This window comes from Pimephales promelas, chromosome 6 (assembly GCF_988280905.1).
Source record: "Pimephales promelas chromosome 6, fPimPro1.hap1.1, whole genome shotgun sequence".
Classification (NCBI taxonomy): Eukaryota; Metazoa; Chordata; class Actinopteri; order Cypriniformes; family Leuciscidae; genus Pimephales; species Pimephales promelas.
Window position 1 is genome coordinate 23,204,805 of NC_142774.1, and position 24,702 is coordinate 23,229,506.

Genomic DNA, 24,702 nt, shown 5'->3' on the forward strand with positions numbered 1-24,702 from the left:
CGAGGACGAGCCCCTGTTCTCACGAGTCATGAATTATTTAGCTTCCGCAGCGCCGCGAGGGCGAGACCGAGCCTCTGCTCTCGCGAGTCATGAATAGGAAGTTCATTTTACTGATTTTCTGAGTCATTTCGTTTATTTAAGTGGCTTAATGTTATAATTTTAACAGCCAAATTCCCCGATCACATCCACCTACGCAATGTTGATTATATTCTGAATTAAGAAATCATAATGCAGTAAAAAATGATTTACAGGGAACATAAATAATCACTTTACCTTCCGAGTCTTACGTTATTTGTCACGTGACATACACAATGAACAGATCGTTCATGAATCACATATCTGGGACTAATGCAGCAGGATGTCGAAACGAAATATGGTGGATTATATTATTATATTATAATATGATAATAAGAGCGCACCACTAGCGTTCACAGCCGAGGAGACCGACTTTCTTGTCATGGCCGTAAAAGACGGAGAACTGACGTTGAATGGGGGTAAGTTATGTCCTTATAGTTATGCATATAGTTATGGTCAAACAGGTCTGGTCCGTCATTACTACAATTAGCCTGAAAAAATTGGGTAGCCTAAATGCCTAAGCTTGAAGTGTTACTATTTTTCCTTGTTATAATGATTTGCAAAAATAAAAACGGCTGCATCGGCTGTGTTCAACGGCTGTGTTGATGAGAAAAGTGTATGCTCGTTGTGCAAGCTACATAATGGCCAAGCATGCTGGTTTTTGCTGGTATACGTTGCAAATAGAGGGGCAGCAAAATTGTTTTTTGCCTAGAGTGGCAGAAGTGCACGCGCCGGTCCTAACTGTAAACACTGATGATGCGAGCGAAATACCGGAGTGAACATGGCTGTAAACGACCTTTGCTTCAGTTTGAAAAACCCCGGAATGTTCTCCATAACAGAGCGAATTGCATCCCGTGTCTTGTTTCGGTTTTCGATTTCTCTAACCTACAATGAAAAACTTGGTGCTTAGCGTCTACGTCACGGCTCGCAGCCCGCCCTCTGTTCGTTGATTGGCCGGCTGTTTTCAGGCCGGTGGAAAACTGAAAGATAGGCCGCTATCTCAGACTCACTACAGGAGCGAAATGAAATTAGCGGAAGTAGGAAGTCTGACGTAGTCAGGCTACAGTGTCACATGATCCTACAGAAATTATTATAATATGATGCTCAAGAAACATTTAGGATTATTATCCATGTTGAAAACAGTTTTTTACATTTTTATTTCAGGATTCTTTGATGAATAGAAAGTTCAAAAGAACAGAATTGATCTGAAATGGAAAGCTTTTGTAACATTAATCACTACCATTCAAAAGTTTGGGGTCAGTAAGAATTTATTTTTTATTTTTTGGGGAAAGAAATTAGAAAATGCTTTTTCTTGAGCATAAAATCAGCATATTAGAATGATTTCTGAAGGATCATGTGACACTGAAAACTGATGTGTAATCAGCAACAGTAATGATGTTAAAAATACAACTTTTTATCAAATAAAGCAGCCTTGGTGAGCAGAAGAAACTTCATTTAAAAACATAAAAAAATCTTACTGATCTAAAACTTTTGACCAGTAGTGTATATCTTTTACTGAGGCTCTTTTGAAAAAAATGCATTAACCATAAATAATTTTAAAAAAAATGTCTCTTTGGTCAAAAAAGGTACCTGACCTTTGAGCTAAGCAGTTCTATAAATCCAATTCCTCTCAGATATCAATCAATGAAACCAGGTTATAACTGGGGAAATAACAAATACAGTAGGATTAAGTAGTCTAAACATACAGTAACTGGTGTGTGCATGTGATAAATCTTTAGGGCCCGAGCACCGATGGTGAGAGGACCCTCTTGGAATTGCTCTGTTTATTATTATTATTATTCTCCAAGATGAATCGTATTTTTGAGGCCTAATTCTGATTTTATATTTGTTGTAAGCTACTTAGCTACATGGCCCTACAGTGTAATGTAAGGATAACCAGAGATTTCACATATTGACTTTTGCATGGGAGTAGTTGAAGAAAGTAGCTGGAGCCTAACCATGAAAAGGAAGGCTAAAAGTGGGGATATTGCCAGCTTTTTTGTGAAAAAAAAAAAAAAAATCAAAAGTAGTACACAGGAGGAAGAGCGTGAGGGAAATGAAAGGCAGTAAACTGAAGAGACCAGGAGGGTCATTTGTGGACTGTAATTATACCTTTTTAATTATAATAAGAACTGGAGTATTGTCCGCTGTTTTATACCTTGGACCTTTTATACCTTTTGCATCTTGGACACAAACATTGTACTTTTTAAAATAAACTTTAATTTAGCTTTTTATACTTTTACTTTTTTTTAAATGCACAATTTTGTTTGAACACTGCACTGGGCTTATTCCTGTTGTGAATTTAAAACCTTTGTAGTGTGTAAGGACACGATTAAACAATATCTAATATACTTTAAAAGTGTTTTTATGTTTGTTTTGTTAAAGCAATTCACATATAGGGATTGCCATACCGTCTACCCCTGCCACCCTGCCAAGACCTCTTGCCACCCCTTTGCCCCCCCATGTAAAATTTTCTAGATCCGCCACTGGTCCAAGGCCTGCAGGTTCTCGTCATCGATGGTGGCGAGGTCCTATAGAGCTGCAGGACAGGCGGCCGCTGCCCTGCACGCTATGAGCACCTTGCAGGTTTTTCAAGCAAAGCTGCTCAGAGATATGCACGAGGGCGGGACTGAACCGGGGGCTTTTAACGATCTGCGTGCTGCTACCGACCTCGCCCTCCGGGTGACTAAGGTCGCGGCGCACTCCCTCTGTCAGGTGATGGCCATTAATGTGGTCCAGGAGCGTCATCTTTGGCTCAACCTGGCTGATGTGCAGGACGCCAAGCGGATTCGTCTGCTCGACGCCCCCCTCTCCCAGGCTGGCCTTTTCGGCGGTGCGGTTGAGGACTTTGCCCAGCAGTTCTCGACCGCCCAGAAGCAGACTGAGGCTATCAAACATATTCTGCCTCGACGGCCAGCTGCTGCCTCCACCCTGCCGTCGGCATAGACGCCTCAGCCTCCTTGCCGCTGAGGGCGCCCTCCCGCGGCTCCCCTCCCTCCCGCACGGCCACAGCAGCAGCCTTCACCTGGGCCGCGTCGTGGAGGAGGCCGCAGGGAGGCGCCACAGCCCCCTCAGGCCCCGCGCCCCGCTAAACGCCAGGCCAAGTGGCGTTCCTGAGACGGGCTGCTCAGTGTTGGCGATGAGTCTTTCTTAGGAGGCGGTAGAAGGCCCCCTCCTTCCCCCGGTGGAAGGCCGGGGGAGAAACTTTTGTTCTCAGCTCTCTGCTGCTCACCCAAGGGTGGGAAGCACCCTGAGTTGGTTAAAGAAAGACTTGACACCATCACTGAGCACACAGAGGAAAATTAAAGTGTGTTACACCCCCGGGCCTCGCCACTCTCATTCTCCTCTGTCTCTTGTTGTGGCAGATGTTCAGTCTCAATTCAAATCATCAAAGTCTGGTTCAGGTCTTGAAGAAATTGCGCAGAGTCAAGGTCTTGGGTCTCAGAAAAGAAACTTTATTGAGCAGTTCAACAAAGTGAGATGTTGGCCAGGCATCTGATCTTACAATGGTCTGCACACATTCTTATACCTTGTGGTACCCAATTAGCGCTCAAATTGTTATCTTTTCTCTCTTTGCTCCTCCTTATTACTCCTCCCAGATTAAAAACACCTGCATCATCATTTTATTGGGACAACCTTCTTTGCGCATGCGTATCATTTCTTTTAAAAAAATGGACATCTGTATTAGTGTCTTTTTACACAATGGGCTCCTTGTTTTTTGAAAAGTACGCTTTTCCCAGTGGCACATTGTCACATTGTATACATTGTTACATCTGTTTCTCTCCCAGTGTCTCCCAACACCTGCATCTGTGCTACAAATGTTTTTTGGGTACTTTTCCACTCTCTCGTCCCTGTCCTCATGTGCCCTATGGCCCTAGTTTTTTTTTTTCTGCTTGGCATTACATCACATGCACGCTTCTTTCACATGTACAGCACGCTTCTTTCACATGTACAGCATGCTTCTTTCACATGTACATAGGACAAGCAGAATTCTCCAACATAGCCCCCCTTTGGGACTTTCCCTAGTCCCACACTCAATAATTGTGCCAAGCATGTATCTTTATGAGTCGGTCTTCTCTCCTTTTGCCAATATGGTCAATATAGACCATTCACCTTTTACCAATCTAACCCACATCACATAGGTGCACCCTGGAGGAGAAGCATGATCATCTCCACCCTCCATTGACTAGAGTGGAGTAAAATATCCTACCCTCCTTTTTACATCATCAGCTTAAGGGGCATGTTTCTTTCTATTTTCCTGCATTTTTGAATCTTTATCTTGTCCCACGGTGCCAGAGGAACTTCGCAGGCGCTTTCGGTGGCCTGGAGTGCTATCTGGGTTGCTCCATCGTTGCCAGAGGTGCCCAAGTTGCCTCAGAGCGCTATCTGGTGTTGGAGCAGACAGCGGGTTTTTAAACCACCAGTTGAGTCTGCCCTTGTCTTCTTTGACAATCGGTGACCGCGCTTCACGTATAGTTCCTCTATCTACTACACACATGAACATTTTCCATCCATGTAAAATATCACCATTCTCTTTTTTTCTTTTTTTTTTAATGCACTTCAACATACTACTTTCAGGAGTATAAATGGTATAGAAAAAACAAAAAAACAAATGACAATGAAAACATTTTCATCTCAATCCCTCATACTGCATCATTTCTTTATTACAAGAACTTACTTTAATCTCTTCCTTCATTCCTTCTAATCCTTTTCCTTCATTCTTTAATTTTCAAAACACATTATATATGAATATACTCAAAAAGTGGTATAAACCGTGACATAAAGTGAGTAGTAATAATAAAACATTCTTGACTTTTCATTTTTTTCTGGTTTCATTATCTCGTACCACGGACAATGACCTGTTTCAGACCTTCTAACATCCCCTAACATTCACATATTCATAGTTGTGACAGTTGGGGTGTGATTATAGTAAAAATATTTCTTGTGGATTACATAAGCATGCTATATAGAAACAGATTATATGAGTGTAAATATTTCTGGAAAGACAGCCCTTAAAGGAGCAATGTGTGACTTTTAGCGACATCTAGTGGTTCGGTTGCGAGTTTGCACCAGGTTTGCACTAAGGGCTCAGCCCACTGCTCACCCCTCCCTTTCGAAGAAGCTACGGTTGCTAAAACGGGACAAACATCTCGTCGGCTGAGACAGCAGAGAATAGCCAGAGTAAGCCAAGAGTGTGTAACATTGTCACTGTTTCTGTACCACAGTCCATTATAAACCACATCATGAATACTGTTTACAAAGCCATAGTCAGGTGAGGATCAAGGGTTTTAATATATAATTTAATAAAATAATATTAATCAGCTGATTGTCTCACAAACGTAACCAGCAGCACATTTATCCCCACATACTGTAGCAAACCCATAATACAGCGAGGGAGCAGCTATATATTTTTTCTAACAGGGTAGTAATAGTTTAGCTGGCTAATATGAGCTGTTACTGTGGCTGAGCTGGGACGCGTCCGCATGAGTCCAAAGGTCGGAACTGCGCGCGCTGTTACAATCATCATCTCCGCATCCCATAGATACTATTTACTACACAATAGGCTTTTTTTCTCTGATTTTGAAAAATCTTCGCGATCGACTTTAGTGATAAAAGACTTTAGTAAAAGTCTCTATCGACGGGTTAGTGATTCCTGTAACGTACTGTTTTACGGTCAATGACATGAATACTAATCATCAGCTGTCTCACGAACGTAACAGCACATCTATCCCCAACATAACAAACCCATAACACAGCGAGGGAGAACTAAGTTACATGAAACAATCCCAACTACATATTTTACACCACTCACAAGGGAAAAGTCACTACTCACGGAGTGTAAGGCTAGCTTCCAGCTTTCCGCTACTTCTCTTTCAAGGTAGTGATGAAACGCGTTCTGTAGCGCTGTGTGTTCGCGTTCGGCTACGGTAGGAATATGACGTCACAACGTGGCGACCTTCATAGAAGGGGATTCCCGCGGTTATGGAGCTATTAATGTCTCATTCTAAGGTAATAAAAACATTTCGGTTAATTAAGTAAGTTCTTTATACACCACTGAAAACATAGTTATGGATGTCATATTGCATTTCTGTTAATAGATACTCAACTTTGTTACACATTGCACCTTTAAACAAAATCAAAGGAATGTAGAAAAACCCCTCTATCTAACTACCTACTCTACCCATGCACTAAACGTTCTAACTAATTTTATGCCCAAAATCAAAATACACAGTGGGGCTATCTCCCTCTCTAACCATAAACAGAGTAAAAATGTAAAAATCAAAAAGTAATAAGGTACCATCTTTCCATATGGTCTCAGTTACTTTACAGAAACTCGTCCAGCTCGTCCAGGTCTGGGGCACTTTGTTGAATCTCGTTGGCACATCCAATGTCAACTCCTGATTGTCTCACTGATACATTGATCATTTGTTTGGCAGCTGCACTGGCCAGCATTGATCTGAGAAAAGGCACAACACAACAAAACAACAGAAAGAAAACACCAACTAATATTGCTAATATTATTCCCACCTAAATGAGCCAGTCTTTCCAGGATGAAGGTACAACAGTCAGATTCAAACATTACACATACTCCTCCGTTTTCTGCCAATAACCAATTTAGGGCTTGTCTGTTTTGCCATATCTTTCTGCTAGTGTATTTTAGTTGTATCTGTGTAGTTGACGAATCTCTGCTGATTGTAATATATGTAATTAATCCATTCCATATTCTTATTTGGCGTTATCTATACAAATATTAATTCAAGTCCTGCTGTTGCCTCGTCTCTAGCTTTAAAGGGGGGGTTGACTGCGATTTCACTTTTTTCATTTTAAATAGTGTGTAATGTTGCTGTTGGTGCATGAACAGTATCTGCAAAGTTGCAGCGCTGAAAGTTCAGTGTAAGCAGAGATATCGTCTTTTAAAAATCAGGAAGTATATTGCCTACAAAAACGACTGGATTTGGACTACAGCTGGGTTATGGTACGTCAATAACCCACACATTTGCATCAACCACTCCCTCCGGAATAAGCAGAAAAGGGCATGGCCATATTTCAGCAGCATTAGTAGCCAGTCAGTTGCTATTGTTGCCAGTCAGATGCTATTGTGTTAAACAAACGTGTATAAAGTTAAAAAATGTAGCAAATTATCATTCAGAAACGTTTATTAAGAGCCGTGTGTGGTATGGTTCTGTTTGACTCGCTTCATCTCGGCTTTCTCGGTCTGATTCTGGGTCATACTGATACTCCAGTTCGACGCATATTTACATCTGGACCGGAGCTCATGACGTGCCCGTAAAGGTAATGGGCGTTAACTTTCCGGACAACGTAAGCGACAGTTTAGCCAATCACAACACACTGGACCAAGCTAACCAATCTGAGCCCACGACGCGTTTCTGAGGGAGTGGTTTCATAGACTCAGGAAGTCAACCGCTCGTTCGAGGACAGAGGAGAGCGCGGCTGACAATAAACGTGAAGTTTATGAAAAATAAGACTTTTTAAAAACTAAAAACCACGAATACATGTTATATTGCACCCCATAAACACTGTAACAGTTACAACCTGTTACAAGGCATGTTATCTCCTCTGGGGGCCATGTTCATCCTTGCCACTAGGGGTCACTAGCAGCACCCTGTGGTTATTATAAAAAAGGGAAGTAGTAGAAGAAGTGATATATGAGTGGTTGGTGGGCAAACAGCTGGATTGTGACTGGTGTACGGATGGTAGGATCTGACGTAGATTCCGGAAGTGATCCGGAAATGGAGGAAGATAGGATTGAGGAAGATAGTGGGGTAAATTCAAATTCAGGATGGAATGTTGTTAAAACAAAGAAAAGGAAGAAATGCCGTGTGTTAAATTCAGACTCGGAAAGTGACAAGGGAAGTCAACTGGCTCATGGACAGAAGGAGGAGTTTAAAGTAATGCTAAAGTTTGCTTCCGACTCTGTGAGTAACATCAATCCTTTGAGACTTACAAAAGCTATTAAGGAAAAGGTAGGAATTGTAGAGAATGTTAAAACTTTGAAGGATGGAAGACTGTTGCTTTTTTGTAAAGATATTAGCCAACAAAAAGCAGCTCTGGGAATTAAATCAATGATCGGACATAAAGTTGAAAGCTTCATTCCAGAAGAGAGAAATTGGATTAGAGGTGTAATATTTGGAATTCCTTTGGATGTTTCAGATGAGATGATCAAAAGAAACGTAAAAGGGGCAGCAGTTAAGGAGGTAAGACGATTAAAATGTTTCAGAAATAATGAGAAAACGGACAGTCTGTCAATAATGCTGGTTTTTGATGAGGTCAAATTACCAGAAAGAGTTTCTTTGGGATATGTTAGTTATGCAGTCAGATTATACATCCCTCCTCCAGTAAGATGTTACAAATGCCAAAAATTTGGGCATGTGGCTGCTGTATGTAGAGGCAAACAAAGATGTGCAAGATGTGGAGGCGACCATGAGTATGGTAAATGTGGACCAAGTAAAACACCAAAATGCTGTAATTGTGGGGGAGAGCACAGTGCAGCTTACGGAGGTTGTGAAGTAAGGAAAGATGCAATTAAGGTTCAAAATGTGAGAATGGAAGAAGGAATAACGTTTGCTCAAGCACTTAAAAAAGTAAAACAAGGCCCTAAAGTAACCATGGTAGAGGAATCCCCTGTTAGGGTACAACCACAACCAAGTAAGGTGCCAACACCAAGGGAAAATGAATTGATTGAAGACAAAGTCTCATTTTTGGCATTTGTAGCAGAAGTGGTGAATTGTTCAGCGCAGACTGAAAGTAGATCAGAAAGGATTAAGATAATCATTAGAGCTGCAGAAAAATATTTGGAACTGAAGAACATATCTGTTGACATGATAAATGAAAGACTTGTGGCACAACAAGTAACAAACAGTCAGATAGCATGTGGGGGCTCATAATGGTTTTGGTAATCTTGCAGTGGAATGCAAGAAGTTTAATCGCAAATGGGCAAGAATTTAAGCATTTTTTAGCAAATTGTGATGTGTACCCTGATATTATTTGTGTTCAGGAAACGTGGCTTAAGCCTCAGTTAAATTTTATGATTAGTGGATATGAGACAATTAGGAAAGACAGAAGTAAAGGAAATGGTGGTGGAGTAGCAACTTTTATTAAAGAAGGTATAGGGTTTAGGAAAATTGTAGATAATCATGAATTTGAGGCTGTGGTAGTGGAAGTATGGGAAAGAAATCAAAGTATTAGAGTGATTAACTTTTATAATCCATGTGACAAGCTAACGAAGGAAATGATGGAAAACATTGGAGGAATTGGGGATTTTAAAAGGGTGTGGTGTGGTGATTTTAATGCACACAGCACTTTATGGGGGAGTTCTAATACTGATTATAATGGCTGGATTATAGAAGATATGCTGGACTGGGGAGAGCTAGTATGCATTAATGACGGAAGCTACACAAGAGTTAATCTATCTAAATGCAAATATTCTGTATTAGATTTGACAATAGTATCAGAAAATCTAGCTTGTAAGTGTGATTGGAAAGTATTAAATGAAAGTACTATTGGTAGCGATCATTTTCCTGTTTGTAGTACAATTGGAGTAGAATTATTAAAAACAGGCTTGGAAAGAATTCCTAGGTGGAATTTTAAATCAGGGGATTGGGAGATGTATTTACAGATATGTCATGATAAATTGGTTGAAATGAATGATAATGACGATGAAGATATTGATGTTTTAAATTCAAAAATTAGTGAGGTTCTTAAGAGTACAGCAGAAGAAGTATTTGGTAGAAAGAAGGCATGTGTTAAGAGGAAAAGTGTTCCATGGTGGAATGAAGAATGCAATAAGGCAATTAAAGAAAGAAACAGAACGCTTAAAAAAGTAAGAAAATCTATGAGATATGATGACTTTATAGTATATAAAAAAGCTCAGGCAATTGTGAGGAGGGCTATCAGGGCAGCAAAAAGAAAGTACTGGAGAGAGTATTGCAATAATATTGGGGGAGATATTGGAATTAATGAGATTTGGAATATGATTAGAAAGATGGGAGGAAAACAAAGAAATAAAACTATTCCGACGATAATTTATAATGAGGAAGTAGTTATGACTGATAGCAGGAAAGCAGAGATTCTAGCACAAACTTTTGTGAAAGTACATAGTAATGAAAATATATCAAAGGACATGATGAAGTTAAGGGAACAGAGTATGAGGAAGAATCCACATGTATTGGAAGTTAAGGAGTCAACTGGAGAATCATTGGATTATGAATTAACTTTGTATGAGTTAAAAAGAGCAATTGAAGGGACCAAACAAACTTCTCCAGGTAGGGATGAGATATGTTATGAAATGTTTAAGCATTTATCAGATCAGTCATTAAATGTCATTTTAAGGTTTTATAATAAAGTATGGAATTCAGGAAAGCTTCCAATGGAATAGAAACACGGAGTAATTATACCAGTAGGGAAACCAGGAAAAGATCTTTCACAATCCAGTTATTATAGGCCTATTGCTCTAACTTCAAATGTATGTAAGATAATGGAGCGTATGGTAATGAATAGGCTAGTGTATGTTATCGAGAAGAGGGATATATTCTCCCCTTTCCAAAGTGGCTTTAGAAAGGGGAGAAATACTATGGATTCAGTGCTGTGTTTGGAAGCCGATATAAGAAAGGCTCAGATCAATAAAGAGGTTTTGGTAGGTGTTTTTATTGATGTAGAAAAGGCGTATGATATGTTGTGGAAGGAGGGACTTTTAATTAAGTTGGATATGATGGGAATTAAAGGTAAAATGTATAATTGGATTATGAACTTTCTGTTAAATAGAACTATTCAAGTCAGAGTGGGATGTGAGTTTTTCCCCGACTTATGAAATAGAGAATGGAACTCCGCAAGGAAGTGTCAGCAGTCCAATTTTGTTTAACTTAATGATCAATGACATATTTTCTCAGATAGAACCTGGGATAGGGAAATCTTTATATGCTGATGATGCTGCAGTATGGAAAAGAGGTCGGAATGTCAAGTTTGTACAGGATAAGGTTCAAAATGCTGTAAAATCGATAGAAAACTGGGCTAATAAATGGGGCTTTAGGCTATCTATGGCAAAAACACAAGTAATTTGTTTTTCAAAAAAGAAGTTGAACCCTAGTATAAATATTAAAATGTATGGAGAAACATTAGAACAGACATCAGTTGTTAGGTTTTTAGGAGTATGGATGGACTCAAAATTAAATTTTAGAGTTCATATTCAGAATATAATAGATAAATGTAAAAAAGTGATAAATATAATGAGATGTCTAGCTGGAGCCGAATGGGGAGCATATCGGCAATCGCTCAAAAGTATTTATATGGCACTAATTGGAGCAACTATAGATTACGGTAGCATTGTGTATAGTTCTGCCTCAAAAACTCAGCTTGCTAGGATTGAGACAATTCAGAATCAAGCATTAAGGATTTGTTGTGGAGCAATGAGATCATCACCAGTGTCATCACTGAATGTTGAGATGGGCGTAATGCCACTGGGAATGAGAAGGATTAAGTTAAGAATGAGATATTGGGCAAACATAAAGGGTCAATCAGAAAATCATCCTGTTAAAAATGTTTTAAGGGATTGTTGGGAATATAACTATAAAAATTTAACAAGTTTTGGATGGATCATTAATGAGGAAGCAAGAGAAATAGTTAAAGAGATTAATATTACTAACTGTGTGTTTTTGCCAGCAATTCCTCCTTGGTTTCTTCCAATGCCTTCTATAGATATACAGTTACACAAAGACAAACATAATGAGAAGATTATTTTGGATAGCGTAAAGGTACAAGAATACATTGATCATATATATTATAGTGCCATCCAGATATATACTGATGGCTCAAAGGATCCACATTCTGGAAAAACATCTGCAGCAGTATTTATACCACAATTTAGAGTTAACATTTTAAAAAGAACATCAGATTACATTTCGGTATTTACATCAGAATTAATAGCAATTATATTAGCATTACAGTGGGTTGAAGAAATTCAGCCAAGCAGATCAGTTATATGCACAGACTCTTTATCGGCAATTGAAAGTATAGCAAGTGGTAATTCTACAGCTAGACAGGACTTAATTTATGAAATATTACAAAGTTTGTTTAGAATCAAACAATTGAGAATCGTTATTAATTTTCTTTGGATACCAGCTCATATGGGGGTGGCAGGAAATGAAGAGGTAGATAGTTTAGCAAAGCAGGCCTTAAAATTACAAGAAGTTGATATTAAAATTGCATTAAGTAAGACTGAGATAAAAAGTATAATAGCAAAGGAAATTAGGAAGAAATGGCAGAAGGAATGGGATAGTGGAAAAAAGGGTCGGCATCTATACAAAATTCAAGGAACAGTTGGTTCAGTAAGGAAAAATTTTGGTAATAGAAGGAGGGATGTTATAATTTCAAGAATGCGTATTGGCCATTGTTTATTAAATCAAAGTATGGCCAGGATTGGGAAACACCAGACTGGATATTGTGACAAATGCAGTTCAGGAAATATGGAAAGTGTAGAACATGTATTGTTGAAGTGTGAGGCGTATACGAGAGAAAGATTTAAATTATTACAAGAATTAAGAGAAATAGAAATTGAAGATTTGTCTATCAAAGCATTATTAGGGAATGGCCCAAAGCAATTTAAGATATATGAATTATTATTTCATTTTTTAAAGGATACTCATTTAATTAACAGGATTTAGGTCAGTACTACCATAACGTTATCCACACTCCAATCCAGTAGGTGGCGGGAATGCACCATTAAAGTTTGGTTTGCCAACTGCCATTAAACCTGAAAGAAGAAGAAGAAGAAGTGATATATCCAGTGTGATTTGCCACATGCTGTTTGCTGCTACTTTTGAAATCCTGGTTTGGGAAACTGTTTGTTTGCTGCCCAAATGTGAGTGATTCTATTTTCATGTTTGTTTCAGCTGATCCGTTTTCTTTGTATATATATTGTTTGATTATGTAAGAGGGGTGATTTGTTGTATTTCTTTTTTTTGTAGAGGATTTTTTGTGCTGGGTGACACTCTTGGATTACTTATCCGAGGACTTATTTCCTTGATGCCCTTGGGTGGCAGAAATGCCATTAGCCAAGAAATTAATGTAATCTTTCGTTTGGAAAGACATCTATGTGATCTCTTAAAGACTGCAATCAGACCTGATCTTATTCTGAGGAAATGGACTTGTTAGGGAATTTGATTGACTTAACTCATTCTCTAGAATCTTCTTCTGATCACCCACGGTTACTATTAGGGATTGTTTGTTTGGCTGGTGTACTTAATTGATAAATGTTTGTCAATATTGTATTATATCAATATATGTTTATGAAAGAGTTTCTGATGTTTTGACTGTTTTCTTTTCCAATGTTCTTTATTTGATTCTTGATTTACCCTATATACTTCCCTGTGTATTTTGCAAAATATGATCCCCCCTTTAATTTCTGTGACTCATCGGTTTTAAGTAGCTGGGACAGTTATAGAGTGGCGCCCGAACAGGGACCTTTTGCAATTTAAGTATTTCAAGAATATTTTGTACATTTTTGTTTGAAAACTATGCAGTAAAATGTCAGTCTCTTCAGATGCTGTAGGGGATGAGGGCGAGCCCAATCCAGATTTCACTGCTGGATATTTTGTCACACGAAGAGATCCACCTCCTGTACGAGAGCTCATTACTACTTTTAGTGAACTGTACATTAACTCCGAAGAGGATAATGACTCTGAGACTCCGCAGGACGTTCTACTTCCTCCACCACCTCCTGATGTAATTGATCCAGAATTCTCAGCTCAGTCAATTGATGGGATAGTTCATCACATTACCACCTTGGAAGAAGCCCTTCACGACTGTGTACAAAAAGTGAGTTTATGCTGCTTAAGTGCAGAGTTCAATGATCAGTGTCGTATTCTTGAGGAGAGATTAAACTATAAAATAGAACGAGAGTGTGAGAGAGTTAAAACATTCTTGAGTTGAGTATTCAAGAAATGGGCAGGTCCGTCGTGGATTGTTTGAAAAGGAGAGATAGGCAAATTGATGCCAAATTAAAATCTCAAGGTCCCTTAATATCTACTCCCGTGGTGCCTCCAATGTTTGCTCCTACCTTATCACACCACAGAACTTACAGTGCTCAAACTCAGCCTCCTGTACCTGTCAATCCAGATAGTGGTCATGTTTCACAATATCGTCCTCCTGTTAGAGTTGAATTCCCACAGTTCGGCTCTGATGAAGAAAATGACCCCATATCATTCATTGAACATTGTAAAGAATATCTTGCTCTTAGACCTCTTACTGAATCTGAGATTTTAGCTTCTCTCACCTCAGTTTTGAAGGGAACAGCTAAGGATTGGTGGCTAGCAGAACGACGATTCGTCTTCACATGGAGCCAGTTCAAGCAAACTTTTCTTCAAGCTTTTTTAAACGACGACTATGAAACAGAAGCTGCTAAACGGTTGTTGGAGAGAAAGCAAAGTCCCAAAGAGTCTATTCATGATTTTTCCTACCATTATAGAGCCCTGTGTCTACGATGGAAAAAGGAGATGACAGAGAAAGAGATTGTCCAGTCCATTTTGAGAAATTGCAACCCTCGCCTTGCCAGTCTCTTGAGAGGAACTGTAAAGGAAGTAGGTGAGTTGGTAAGGATTGGAACTCAAATTGAAAGAGATCTGGAAGAAGCTAAGAAATATTGGAGTCAGGCCAACGCAGATGTACAGAAACGGAAAATCCAAACTGACAGGGACATTCATACAAAGTCGAATCCCTCAAACACACGAGTTATTCAACCTATTCACACTACTGCTCAGATCAACTTGAAGATGGGGACCCTACCGATGCTGATCCGTGGAAGATATTTCCAGGCCATGATCGACACAGGGAGTTCACTTACTCTAATGCAAGAATCTTGTTCGAATCAATTGAAGCACAGAGAGCAGTTGGATTCTAGTTGTGGACAAACTTTCCAACAAGCCAATGGACAAGTTTTAAGTGCTTTAGGATTGTGGAAATGTGATTGTGAGTTACAGCAGAGAAAGTTTGCACTGTCCATGTATATAATGAGGGATGTTGATCTCAGTGTGCCTATAATCTTAGGAATGAATTTCCTTATGTCATCTAGAATTTGTCTGGATTTTCATAAAGTCCAATATACTCTGCCTAACACAAATGGATGCCGAGAAGAAATATTTTCATTCACCCCTGCTCATTCTTCCACAGCTTTGTTGTCATTCTATCTAGCCTTACCCATACCAGAAGAGTCATCTGAAACCCACTCACTTATACATCAACTTGTGAACAATGCAGACACATCTCCAGGATTGAAGTTACGACTTGAGCAGCTTATGAAAGACTGGCCCACAGTGTGCACCAATGAAATAGGGCACACCAATATAGTAAAACATCGTATCATAACCACTAATGAAGTACCCATCCGCCGAAAAGCCTATAGAGTGTCTCCTGAAAAACAGCTTTTCATTGATCAAGAGATAAAGGGGATGCTTGATAAGAAAATTATTCGGCCCTCAACGTCTCCCTGGGCTGCTCCAATTGTCCTTGTACCCAAGAAAGGAGGAGGACAAAGATTCTGTGTTGACTTTAGAGGATTGAACTCAAATACTTTCCTAGATGCGTATCGTATGCCACAAATACAGGACATTCTTGAGTCACTCCATGGAGCCGGAATCTTCAGTACCCTGGATCTAAAAAGTGGGTATTGGCAGGTGGAATTGGAGCCTGAAAGCATCTCCAAGACTGCTTTTGTCACATCATCAGGCCTATTTGAATTTCTCTGTTTACCTTTTGGGCTCAAAAATGCTACTGCTTCATTTCAATGATTGATGGAGTTAGTGCTGAGGGATCTTAAGGGGAAGAATTGTTTTGTATACATCGATGATATTGTGGTGTACTCCAAGACTGAAGAAGAACATTTGACACACCTGAAAGCAATATATCATTGTCTCTACAAAGCAGGGCTCACTCTTAATCTTCAGAAGTGCAACCTCATGCAGAGGTCTTTGATTTTTTTTTTTTAGGACATGTGGTATCTAGTGACGGAATACAAACAGACCCTGTAAAGGTGGAAGCTTTTACTAAATTTCCTGTCCTTCAATGCTTGAAGGAGGTACAACGGTTCCTAGGTCTTGCAGGATGGTACCAAAAATTTATTGATAGTTTTTCCGAGAAGGCTGCACCACTGCATGCTTTAAAAAAGAAAAGGAGCAACATGGTCTTGGACTGAGGAATGTCAGAAATCTTTTGAATTGATCAAGCAAGATCTGACCAATGCGCCTGTCTTGATTGCCCCGGATTTGACAAAGCCTTTCAAAGTGCAGACTGATGCTATCAACGTGGCTTTAGGAGCTGTCCTTACGCAAGAGTTGGACGGAGCAGAACATGTCATAGCCTACGCTTCTCGCCTGCTACAAGGAGCTGAGAAGTCCTATTCAGTTTCAGAGAAGGAGTGTTGTGCTGTCATATGGGCTGTTGAGAAATGGAGGCCCTATCTTGAAGGCAGAGCCTTTGAAATAATTACTGATCATGTGGCTCTTACATGGGTGTTCAACCACCCAAAGCCGTCTTCCAGATTAACCCGATGGGCCATCCGACTACAAGAATTTGACTTCAATGTCAAATATCTTAAAGGTCAGTGCAACATTGTACCAGACACTCTCTCACGTAGTCACTCGGATGTCTCTTCACTTCCTCTGTTAGCCCATGTCAAATCAAAGGACTCATCTACCACTTTTTCCAGTTTTCCAATAGAATGGTCTGACATTGCCAAATATCAAAATGATGATCTAGAAATTCAAGAACTCACCAACAAAGCCAGATGACTCACAGATCCTGACCTATTGCGTATACATTACCTGTTAAAGAATGGCTTTCTTTTCCGCAGCATGCCAGATGGACAGAAAGGGTCAAAGTTAGAGCTAGTCATTCCTGCTTGCCTACGGAAAGATTTTCCCAAATATGCGCATGACAACCCGTTAAGTGGCCACCTTGGTAGACTTAAGACTCTGCTGATGTTAGTAGATATCTGTTATTGGCCTACATTACGCTCAGATGTATGGAAGTATTGGAAAGAATGCCAGGTTTGTCAACAATATAAACCCTCCATTTCCAAGTTAGCTGGTCATATGCAGTCAACTCCTGTGGTGGAACCTGGTCATATGTTAGGGGTCGACCTCATGGGACCGTTTCCTAGGAGTTCCAAGCTAAATGAGCATCTCCTTGTGGTAGTAAACTACTGTTCGAAATGGGTAGAGATGTTCCCTCTGCGGGTGGCAAAAAGACCTCAAATCGCCCGTATCTTGGTAGAAGAAATCTTCACCAGGTGGGGAACTCCAATGTATTTGGTATCCGACCGAGGAACCCAGTTCACTTCCCAACTCCTCAAGCAATGGAGTGTCATCCAAAAATTGACTACCACAGCACATCCTCAAACTAACCTCACTGAAAGGGTCAACCGTACACTCAAGACCATGATCTCATCTTATGTTCAGGATCACCACTGGCATTGGGACAGATAGTTGGCGGAGTTCCGTTTTGCCATTAACACGGTTTGGCAGGAAAACACGGGATACACTCCAGCTGAAGTCGCACTAGGCAGGAAATTGAAAGGACCTCTAGAAAGAGCCATTCAAAGACCACCAGATCCAGACAATCCTGCGTACCCAGTGTTAGAAAGACAGGAAGACCTGATAAAAACTGTGCAAAGAAAAGTGGAGCGAGCTCAGGAAAAACAGAGACGTTATTACAACCGATGGAGAAGACGTGCAGTACCAGGTTGGGGATATGGTTTGGGTTCACACTCATCCTTTGTCACGTGCTAGTGATGGCTTTATGGCTAAACTTGCCGTGAAGTGGAAAGGTCCTGCTAGGATTGAAAAGTGTCTTGGTCCTGTTAATTGTTCCGTGTCATTTTTAGATGATCCTAATCAGGTCGATACGTTTCATGTACAAAATATGAAGCCTTTCTATGGGACTGTTGATAATCCTTCTAATTAAGAGGGGGGGATATGTAACAGTTACAACCTGTTACAAGGCATGTTATCTCCTCTGGGGGCCATGTTCATCCTTGCCACTAGGGGTCACTAGCAGCACCCTGTGGTTATTATAAAAAAGGGAAGTAGTAGAAGAAGTGATATATCCAGTGTGATTTGCCACATGCTGTTTGCTGCTACTTTTGAAATCCTGGTTTGGGAAACTGTTTGTTTGCTGCCCAAATGTGAGTGAATCTATTTTCATGTTTGTTTCAGTTGATCCGTTTTCTTTTTATATATATTGTTTGATTATGTAAGAGGGGTAATTTGTTGTATTTCTTTTTGTTGTAGAGGATTTTTTGTGCTGGATGACACTCTTGGATTACTTATCCGAGGACTTATTTCCTTGATGCTCTTGGGTGGCAGAAATGCCATTAGCCAAGAAATTAATGTAATCTTTTGTTTGGAAAGACATCTATGTGATCTCTTAAAGACTGCAATCAGACCTGATCTCATTCTGAGGAAATGGACTTTTGATTGACTTAACTCATTCTCTAGAATCTTCTTCTGATCACCCACGGTTACTATTAGGGATTGTTTGTTTGGCTGTTGTACTTGATTGATAAATGTTTGTCAATATTGTATTATATCAATATATGTTTATGAAAGAGTTTCTGATGTTTTGACTGTTTTCTTTTCCAATGTTCAGCAGCAGACTGAGTGTGTGGGGTTGATAAGATTGAATAGGAGAATTTATGAACAACAACAACAAAAAACCTTCATGGTTTCTAACATCCTTACATAGCACTGATCTAGCTGTGAGGAAAATATGTTACTAATGTAGAGTCAGTTTTTTTTTTTTTTTTTTTTTTTTTTGGATATGCAGTTTATGAGCGCACAAAGCGGACCTCCCACAGACAGGAATTCAAAATTCCACTTTCACATCTCACAATTCAGCTAGTGCAGGGCCCCCAGCAGTATTGTTAAAGAGCCACAATAATGCTGAAAGAACGTTGAAAAGCTGAATCTTTTAAATGTGTTTATAGCCCATCTGTTGCATACTTTGTGTTTGTCGGGATGGCGCCAAAAAGGGCTTTGCATTTTTGCCCAGACATTTATAGACATCTGCTCTCTTGAGTCAGTTTTTTTCTTGTTCACACCCCTCTCTATCTCCCCCCTTAAAAAAAACACAAACAGAGACAGACTATTGCTTTAACTTAAATTAATATTGGTAAACATGTGACCATTTTTCTGCGATTACACTTTAAAATAAGGTGCAATTTGTTGTAGTAACATTAGTTAATGCATCAGGTATACAAGCTAAAACGCAATTATACTTTGTGCTTTTAAACCACTTATTAATCTAGGAAAATTGTAATTTCTATATGTATTTTTGAAGCTACTAATTTACAGTGAATGATAGTATTTTCATAAATTTGCAGTAACCTAGATTAATAAATGCTCAAAATTCCGTTAATTGTGTTTCTGATGCTCAAGGCTAATAAATATAACTCATGTTGTAAAATGTTACTACTGTTTTCCCAACAGCAACAGGGAAAAGTAGAAAGAAAAATATAGAAAATAAGAGAAACATAGGCCTACTCCACACAGTCCAAACGACATTGTATTTGTTATTTGCGGAGAGATTGTGAGATTGTGGGTCTCAGCAGCAGGAGGGATGTAGAGGTCAGTAAGCTGGGCTGAGTTGAGTGGGGGACAGTGGGGAGTGACTCTGGTACGCCAGAGTCACCCCCCAAGTACACTGCAGCCGTTAACGCCGGACAGAAGGGGAGTCACCCCACCATATGGAAAGAAGTGTAAATGGATGGAGAAGCATAGTTTACTGTAAAGCTACATCTTAATTTTGCTTATCTTGTCGAAAGCCTAGAACAAATTAGCATGAAGTTTTAACATCTACTCTCGTGTAATGGAAATCTTAAAACTAACAAACAAGAAACTTGCTAGCATTTTGTTGTAATGGAAGGATTACTGGTTTATAATCTCTATAAATATGATGGAAATGAGGTTTTGTGACATAATCATACAGAGGATTGTGAGAGCCCACTCACACACATGCCGAGTGTGAACAAGAGAGGAGTTGACATTAATGGAATGCTCTGTCTCTATAATATGTAGGACTCGCTTGAAGAATGTTTGTAATTATAGTCAGCATTGGCTCCAACCTCAATTCTGGTGGCAGCTCTGTTTTGAATTTGAAGCTTTTCACAGGATAATATCTCGGGGCCTGTATTATGTAACCACAGTTCTGACTGTTGGTTTAGCTTTCAAGCCTAGAAGTGTCAGACAGCGTAATTTTGGCCAAACTGATGGTGGTCTTGGAATTTGGTGTAGAGCCCAAGAGAGCAGGAGATGGCTGATGAGGATAAAGAAGAGGTCCAACTGGGGTTGGTAGGTGGTCGTCACAATGTCTTGTAGGGCAAAATGTCACCCCCGCAAGAAAATTTTGTACATTTTAAGGTTAAATGCATCACTCTGGAGCACTTTGAGAGCTCAAAATTAAGAGCGTGAACCGGCTTCAACCCATGAACTGACATTGAACAAAGGAAAAGCCTCGACTTGTACCTGGACATTAAAGAGTGTAGAGAATCGAGGCGAATCAAACACAACTTAATCAAAGTAATCTCTCATGGGATTAATTCACATGGCTTCAACACTCCAAAAGTTCTGGAGCCCACATTCCAGAGTCACGGAACGGTGCCAAGGGTTTGCTTTAGGGGATAATAAAACCCCCTCAGGAGACTTTTTATTGCCCTGCAGGCCCAAGAGATGGGCACTAAACAGGACGAACGTGTCAATATGTTAATGTTTTACTAAGACAAATCGGCTCCAAAATGGTGGAACGAGAGGCTCACAACAAAGCCCCCTTTGATCCCCTGACAGAGATGTTCCACAGAACACCTTCCCTCGTCCCCCTACGAGTTGAACTCTCAGTAACCTTACGGTTGAGATCGGAGATCTCCCACATAAAATCAAACTCACTTCAGAACCATTTTCAATGGACCTCTGCCCAAGAATCTAATCCTATGTTTGCTAATGTCCATACAATATATGTGTTTGATAATGCTTAGATCACATATTAATCATGTAATTGATGTTACTTATTAACTCTTGTAATTGTTATACAACCATTAGAAGTGTGAATGCCTCGTTTACTCTTAAACGAACCGTATTCTCATAATTCAAAAGATGGCTTGATTGAAATCTGCGTAAAAGGTTTTGTTTTATGATTATAATAATCATAAGGTTTAAACTATGGTCTTTTGGCTCTCTGCTAAGTGCTGGAGACCAGCTCACAGACCATGCATAAATTATGATAAGCAAGAAGTAGATCCACCTCCTGAGATCATGACATTACCTCATTGGCCAGAAGTTTCTAGGAGGTTGGACTAGAGTTTAAGTTAAAGATCCAAACAAAGGAACAAGACCTCATGTTATGTTATGTTATGTTTTGTTTTCAGTTCAGTTCGTTCAGTTCTGTAACTGTTAAGTTCGTGCCTCTCTCTAAAACAGCAAGAGAGTGTTCTGTTCGTGCTTATCTCTGAAACAAAGAACGTGTTCGCATGCTTCTACATCGATTAGACCAAATTCGACCAGCAGACGAATAACCCATCAAGATCAGGGTTACAATTCAGCTCATTCAAGCCATCCGACTCGCCTTACTTTCATTTCTTTCCTTTATTGTCTTTTTCGTAAGAGTCTCGTTTCAAAGTTAAGTTTGCTGCAAAGCTTCGTTTCAAACGGCTCTCCGCAACGCGCTTCGAAGCATAAGGACTCTCATTTGCCTGCCAACCACACGTGATCGGCAGCTCCAAACATCCCTCCAGGCACTTCAAAGACGACCCGCCACGAGGACCCGGGGAACCGCCCCTCCTTGCAACGCAACAAAGGAATCCCCAAAGCCACGCAAAGACACAAGCAAGTACTCCAGACTCTTAGCTGAACTGGTGCTTTAATGTAAATTGAATAACTTCTCTAAGAAACGAAGGTTCAAATTAATGCTTGGTAGTCCTTTCAGGTCATGTCTTACGTGCATATAGAAAGTTGAAACTTTCTCTCACTCTTTCCAACTCACTCTTTCCCTTTCACGACTGTATGAATGTGTGTGTGTGTGCGTGATTATGTTTAGACCTTAGTTGTGTTTAGAATAGCTAATAAAGGCTTCCATATATTTGAAAAGATAATTGCCTTGTGTTGTGTTTGCACATTTAATGTCTTGTACAGTTCGATCTAAAGTTACCTTGCTAAGACATAGTGTTTCACTATAGATTTGGTATTTATATCCTTGCAAATTACGGCCCGTTCAAATGAACTTCAAACGAGTCATTTGCTCGGTTCAGTGATTCGGTTCCATAGATTCATTGCAAATCAATGAATCATTTCCCTTTGAGCTAAATTGGCCTTCGGCCCCTTTAATACATTTTATGTATATTATTATATGTTGCAAAGAGGGATCAAACACCTTTTTAGTGATATAAATTCTCAGTCTGTTTTAGGATGCCAGATGTGTCAGCGATCGGGAGACACAGACTAGTAAGTTTCACAGGTTTATTGAAACAGATGCACAATGGAGGATGGCAGGTGAGTATTGGACTGGAAGATTATAGCAGGTATCTCAGAACAGTCTATAATCAGAGTCTCTTATCTGTACAGGATGATTGGAGGCAGAAGATGGATAGAGGAATGAACCCAGAGGAACCGGTACAGGATTGGAGAGCTGGATGATGAAGGATGGCGAAGATGGCTTTAGTGTGTTTTATCACTTGTTGTGCTGTTGTATTAGTCAACATCGCCAGCTCTGGATAGTTTGACTTGTAGTCCATAATGACAAGGTAGTCCCTCCCTGCTAGGTGAAATAAGTCTGTACCGACTTTTCTCCACGGTTCCTCAGGTTTACTGTGAGCCATCAGGGGTTCCTTAGCTTGCTGGTACCTGTGCCGCTGACATGTCTCGCAGCGCTGCACCAGCGCTTCGATGTCCTTATTCATGTGTGGCCAATACATCAAAACTCTTGCACGTCTCTTACATTTCTCAATGCCTAAGTGTCCCTCGTGCGTGAGCTTTGCCATTTGTGAGCGCATGGAGGTAGGTATGACAATCCGTTCGCCTCTTAAGAGCACACCATGCACCACTGACAGCTCGTCTTTAATGCTCTGATATGGGTTTGTCAACCTCTGATCTCCTGGCAGGTGGATTTTGTCTATGACAGCTTGTAGCTCACGGTCGTCTGCTGTTGCTTTAGCAATTTGTCTCCATTTATCCTCAGACACTGGTAGGTGTTTTTGTATGCAGTCTACATGAACCTGTACATCATGTTCTGTGTTACTTGATCCTGTATGGCTCAAAGATGCTCTGCTTAGTGCATCTGCAATCACCAGGTGTTTCCCTGGAGTGAACTCAAACTTCAGACTGTATTTCTGGAGACGGAGCATTAACCGTTGGATGCGAGGAGGAGCATCTCCTAGCGCCTTCATTGAGATCGCTATCAGTGGTTTATGATCAGTCTCTAATACCACTTCTCTTCCATGAATGTATTCATGGAACTTTTCACATCCGAAAACTGCTCCTAATGTCTCTTTCTCTATTTGTGCATAGTTTCTTTCAGCTTCTGTCATCGTTCGTGATGCATATGCCACCGGAAACCATGCCACGTCATGCTTTTGAAGCAGAACTGCTCCAAGTCCATCCTTTGAAGCATCAGTAGATACTTTCACTGGAAGCTCAGGATCAAAGAATTTCAACACCGGTTCTCTAACTAAGCTATTCTTGAGCATGTCCCACTCTGTCACATGTTCATGCTCCCATCGCCACTCAGTTCCGCTTTCTAGCAAGCTGCGCAATGCCTTTGTGTTAGCTGACAGATTTGGAATAAATCTTCCCACATAGTTGACTAAGCCCAATGCACGTTGCAGTTCTGTTTTTTCTTTGGGTTGTGGCATTTCCTTTATAGCTCTTATTTTCTCAGGGTCTGGCTGTATCCCTGCAGCAGATAGTCTGTCTCCTAGGTAAGTAATGTCTCTCACCCCAAACTGACACTTTTGCTTGTTCAGTTTCAGCAATGATTTTCGTGCTCGTGCCATCACTTTTTCCAGTCGCTCATCATGTTCTGCCCTTGTAGCACCCCATACGACTACATCATCCAGAAAGACTCCCACACCTTCCATGCCATCGAAGATTTGTTGTACTGTCCTGTGGAAAACCTCTGGAGCTGAGGCAATTCCAAAAGGCATACGTAGGAAGCAATGTCTACCAAAGGGAGAGTTAAATGTGCACAATGCTGCACTTTCCTCATCCAGCTTAATCTGGTAGAACCCTGAAGATACATCAAGCTTGGAAAAGAACTGTGCTCCAGCCATTGTGCTTGTGATGTCTGATTTAGTTGGCAGCCTTTAGTGCTCTCTTTTAATCCATTTGTTCAGATCTCTTGGATCAATGCAAAGTCTCAAATCACCGTTCTTTTTTTCCACAATGACGAGAGAATTAACCCATTCCGTAGGTTCTTCTATTTTTCTTACTATCCCTTTGTCTATCAAGGATTTCAGTTCTTTTCTCAGTCTTTCCTTCAGGGCTAATGGCACCTTTCTTGCTGCATGGATAACCGGTTCTGCATTTTCTTTCAGCCGTATTTTGTACTGATTTGGTAAGCAACCGATACCCTGGAACA

The 24,702-nt window shown here is 40.2% G+C and overlaps 1 long non-coding RNA gene across 1 annotated transcript in view; it reads right to left on the minus strand.

Annotated features, from left to right (window-relative positions):
• Positions 1–3,505: 3,505 nt before the first annotated feature.
• LOC148978574 (uncharacterized) overlaps positions 3,506–24,702 on the minus strand; it is a 34,584-nt gene continuing 13,387 nt past the window's right edge. Inside the window, exons 2-4 of the long non-coding RNA XR_016168871.1 lie at positions 12,764–12,841; positions 11,736–11,781; positions 3,506–6,532 (exon numbers count right to left, since the gene is read on the minus strand). This is a non-coding gene — a long non-coding RNA (uncharacterized LOC148978574). The remainder of the gene's footprint in view (positions 6,533–11,735; positions 11,782–12,763; positions 12,842–24,702) is intronic.